This window comes from Pinus tabuliformis, chromosome 3_2 (assembly GCF_031772625.1).
Source record: "Pinus tabuliformis cultivar Carrire ecotype Pingquan chromosome 3_2, CPIR1, whole genome shotgun sequence".
NCBI classification, from domain to species: domain Eukaryota; kingdom Viridiplantae; phylum Streptophyta; class Pinopsida; order Pinales; family Pinaceae; genus Pinus; species Pinus tabuliformis.
The window spans coordinates 248,021,980-248,027,532 of record NC_142302.1 but is presented as its reverse complement, the minus strand read 5'-3'; positions in this window follow the sequence as shown (position 1 = coordinate 248,027,532).

Here is a 5,553-nt window from a genome sequence, read left to right as displayed (position 1 = left end):
CTATCCCTCCTCTAGATTTTAATCTTTTTGGACCTAAGGGATTATTGCACAAAAAGATCGAGCGCTTGTTTTGTTCGGCTCGTTAAAACTATCGAAAATTCATCCCTTCTGTATTGTTTTATACTTTTTCGGACTTAAGGGATTAGATGACGAAAAAGGAATTTTGGAGTTACCTTTACGTACCTTTTCAGACTCTTTAAAAATGAAAAGGACCAAGTTATCTTTGTCGTTAGACTCGTTAAAAAGATTAATAGCGACAAACTTGTCTTTAGACGAGAACGAGTTTCACTATCGCTAGGCTCGTTAAAACATAGCGATGGGTTTGCTCGAAGGGCAAATTATAGAACAAGCATATGCTATCCTCCTCAAGCTTGACAAAAATAAAGAGGTACTGGTCAGCAATGACTGGGGAAAAATTGGGAAGAAAACTCAAAGAATCTTTATTGGTAGCAAGTCACTCTTGAACATGACACTTCCACTCCGTGTCCGAGTCGGGTTGGGTTGTTTCATTCACCGGTCACATCACCATGGTCATGCCATACCATCCACATTTGGGGTAAATGCTACCAATCCATCACGTAAGTGTCGCCGACATGTTCAAGAGAAGTCATCCAGAGAAGTCACCTGTGTCCCATCCACTACCCTACATTATACTTCATTCTTTCATGACCGCCATCCTGAACCGTATATCATCATATTGTTTTCACCTCCATCAAAATCATTTGCTCCGTTCCATTTCATTGATGTGGGATTCATTAAGGCCCTCCTTTGACGGATCACTTCTTGTCGACATCAGCTCATTATCCAAGAAGTTGATCTAGGAACACCCCATTCAGTACTTTGAAGCTTGCAGGCCTCAATGACAAGTTTCTCACTTCCGACGACAGGTATACATCAATGACCTTCGACCGAAAGATTTTGCGTGGTGTTTGACGCCAAGTCCTTTATTCACACCACGTGAATTGTACTGTAGTACCTTGAGGGTCATTATCATTATCGGTGATTCCTCTCGCGCTTGATAACAGTTTACATTATTGACTGGTAATCAAGCGATGTCTTTCCATGTTCGACTTCAAAACATTTCTCACATGGATCGACTTGTACTTCGAGTGAAGATCGGACGAGATTGAAGACCCCGGATCTAGTTTCATCCATCCAGGCTGCGATATATATTCAGGAAAATAAAGAAATTGAAATGTACAGCATTGCAGCACAGATAATCATCCTACCAAAAGGATGATGGCTCTATCAGAATCATCAGTCTACCATCAGATGATTGTCTGTCCTATGTACATGAAAATGAATTTATAAAGCTGAGCATGGGAATGCCCGCCTCAGCTAGATCATGAAAACAGTATGAAGATAATGTATTGTACTGTATATTATTACAGATCTCCTCCCAGCATTGAAAGAACTTTAGATCCTCCTAATAAAGCATTTCACCCGATAAACGGCCTCATACTTTAGGGGGCAACTATTATAGACATTTTTGTGCCTTGCAGCTCCAAGCATGAAATGTCCATAAACCAAGGGATCCTAAGTCCCTAAAAGTGTTGTTCCGACCCCTAAAGGAACAAGGTCAACAAATTACAGCTTCTCCCGGAAGTTCTCCACCAGAAAATACTCAGAATCAGTCAAATCAGGATCATTTCAGCTGCTCCACTGGCTAGCTGCGTTGCATAGCACCCAAATACACTAGCTAGGTGCGTTGCAATGCACCTAAATGCACTATCAGGGTGCATTGAGTGGGAAATGACAAATGGCAGTGCCATTCCGTGAGGTGGAAAGACAATGGAAGCTTCTAGAATCTTCTCCAATGACACTTGCCTCACTGAGTTCGACCAAGGATGAGTAAGAGGCTCTCAGTCTCCAAGTGGAAGCAAGAACTGACAGAGAGAAGACACTAGTCAAATCATAAGCTGACTCATACTCCTTGCATACATCTATATATGGATCCCTCATCCCAGAGATCCAGAGGCTGGAATTTTGTACATTGCAAAGAATTGCTGTTGGTTTTGAGATAGATATCAGAGTATTGGGTGATTTATGCTTTGTTGGAGGTGAAGAGGGGCTTCTTTGCTGGGAGGTTGATGCTGGATCAGGAATCATCAGTTGTAACTCCTCCTGGATCTTCTTGTTATATCAATAAAACTATTTGAGTTTCTCCTACATGCTTGTGTATCATTGATGTTTGTTACATTTGTATGTTTAGCTTAAATCTGATCCTAAGCTATTTATGAATATAAATCCATGTCTTTGTGTAGTTTTCTTCTTCTGTGATCTTACAGGAACTTGGTGAAGCTGGGCAAGTAAGGAAGCAGGTAGCTGGAAGCTGTCAAAGAAGAGAGAGATTGGATCAAAGGACTAGCGCAAGACATAGGTTGGTTCATCCTATTCCTCTTTGTTTATAGTTCATAAAGAAGAATACAAAAGTAGTTTTCTCTGTTTGTTTCTAAGGTCACTGTCACACCTTAGTGGGATAGGGTCATTCTGAATAGACACTTTTCCCGTTAACAATGTGGTGCGACAATAGGGGAAGATAAGGGGAAGTAGCCTAAGGAAGATACATGTGTTCGTAAGGCTCCCACAAGGGAACTTGAGTTTGACTTAGAACGCGTAAAGGAGACATTCATGGAAGATAAGAAGAGCTTCATGGAGGCCTCCACTTCACGTAGTAAGGATTTACCAGAGACAGGAATGGATCCTTCCATGCACACTACCTTTTTGGAGACATGCATGAAACCATTGCACGACAATAAGGCAGTTAAGGGATTACAGGAGTTGATCACCAGGTGTGCAGGGTCAGGAGAAACGCGTGTAGTCCAGAAATTAGTGAAGCATGAATTGCGCACCAGGAGGGAAATGAGATTGACAGCACAGATTAGTGAGTATGAAATGGATCAAGTCATCCTAGATCTAGGATAGGACGTTGAATGTATTACCGAAGCAAACATGGGAATGCATGGGTAGGCCCGCATTGTAGTGTTCCCCTATTCAATTACGAATGGTGAACCAACAGAATATTTTGCCCATGGGGAGGTTGCCAGGGGTAACAGTTGATATCGAAGGCGCGAGCACATAGACGGACTTTGAAGTAATAGAGATTATAGATGACAGGAATCCCTATCCCGCGTTGCTAGGAATAGACTAGGCCAATGATATGAATGGAATCATAAACCTGAAGAAGCGGAAGATGATATTTGAGAAAAAGTCCGTACGCATAGTAATCCTGCTAGACCTAGCTGAAAGAGTGCACTACATTGAACCAGTGCACGACGATGAAAGTGACAATAAGTTGGATTGTATTTACCAGATAATGGCACGAGACCAGGATCAAGTGAACCTGACTGTAGATGGGAGAATCTCGTGGGAGTGCGACAGCTCCTACACTTTGGATTTAGACGAAGAAGTAGAGCAATGGCAGAACTGGTTGTACGAAGTGACAACACTGAATTGCAACATGATGATTATACCACTGTGTTATGTGAAGACAGAGTCCAGGGAACTACCAACATATGATGGAGTGATAGTGGTGGATGAATTCTTGGACAAATTTGAAAGCACAGTACCAGAATAGCAGTGGTATAGTGCGCTAGAATGGGAACTGCGCGCCACACCTGCACGATGGTGGAGTACACATTAGGAGACCATTGTAAATTGGTGTGAAAGTAGAAGGAGGATGCGCTTATGGTTTGGAAGCCCCCAACGTCAAACAAGAGCCAAGCAACCAGGATGAAACAGCTTGCGCACCCACCTGTATCGATGGGTGCAGACGTGTGTTATGTAGTCCACACAAGCACACCCCAGACTAAGGATCGAAAATCAGAACTAGATGCCAAAGCAAGAAAAGCGACGCACACCACAAGCATTCCATGTCGAAGCCTTCAAAAAGGTATGTGGAATAATGAACATAGTTCACTAGGTGAGACAATTTGATTGGGACCTGCATGTACCAGCAGTTTGATGGGCCTATAGGGCGATGAGAAGAAACTTGAGCGCGGAAATGACTCCAATACTGAACAGTAGAGACGAGACCATAAGGGTAGAGAAGAATCCCCATACAATAGCTCCCACAGTTGGGACAGTACATGAGGACCCGAGTAAAGGAATTATGCAGTTACGGGAAGTCATTCGACGAGGGAACTTGAAACTTTGTGAACTCGAAGAAGATCGGGTATGGCTGGGAAAGAAAAGCATGGTATTGGATGAAGAAATCCACAGACTGGAAATAAAAATTGCACAAGCATGTTGTGCCGAGAAACTAAGCATGATAGGAAAAGGTATAGCCATCCATACTACTACATTAGAAGAATTTGTGGCCCTGCTACCACGGCTGCGACCGCACCTTACTAGACAAAGTAAACAGGGGATCGCACCATACAAGGAATAACGCGATGTACTAACGGATGCGAGGGTAATTGAGGGGTGCCCACGGACCAGGCTGGAAGGAAAATTGAAGCCTCGCCCAGGTGGTGCAACCACCTGACTATCCGTAGAGAGAATAGTCCCAACACTCCAAATAGTTGAAAGAGATCGTGGGACTATAAAAGAGTCTATATGGGAGCTGCACAATACGAAGGGTGTGTGCAGGATCTCTATGTCACAGGGGTCAGGACTGCGCATAGGGGGCTACGCTGCTACGCGAGTAGACGGGGAGGTGACCGTTGGTGTCACTGTTCATGACAAGAGGTCCAATTTAAGGCAAAAAGGAGCGGGTGACGAGTAATTAACACACGAATTAATAGCTATATTTGGGATGATCTGCCGTTACAAAAGCATTAATGACTCAGAAGTAGGGGGAAGGGTCGAATTCAAATTCAAAATATGCTATAAAACCACTAGGGCTAGCCACAAGGAAAGACATGGTTGTTTGAGAATTGAGCGAGTACAAAGCATTGAGTGCCGCGTACCTTTACCACCCTCAAGGATAGACATATGACAGCTACAAGAACAAGAGTGTGGAGCCCCGTATGGCCAATGAGGAGCCTAGAAAGGTGGAAACTGCACCAAAAGTTCCAAAATCACTGTGCACACCATGGCCACAGAAAGATAAGCAAACGATGGGCCAGTCCATGTATCCCCAAGAAACCCACGGTTTGGAAAATTTTCAATGGCAGAAAATGGAAAAGCCATCACCATTGAAATATAGGAGGAGGAGGAAGACTTGCAAGCTCTGATCACCTAGATTTAGGTGCAAGATGATGAGGTGGAGGATGTCTCCCATATTCCTTCCGCAACAAAGTTACCTCCTTACATCCCCTCGTGGAAGTGGAAATCCAAGATATCGAAAGACCTGGAGGCCACGAAGAGTGCGCTCCAAACCTTGCTCCTCCCCGATGATATAAGGTTCGAAGGTCCGCTGCTGGGATGAGTAACTACTATGAAGTTTGAAGATTGGGACCTCACAGACGTTGAGAAGTTCCCACAGTTGGCCCCGAAGAGGTTAATGAAGCAGAAATGGTTGCGCAGTGTGGAGAGGGCTAGGTTACTCCATCTGCGATGGATACCCCACTAAGTGTTAGGATATTCCGACACATAGGATATAGTTAAGTT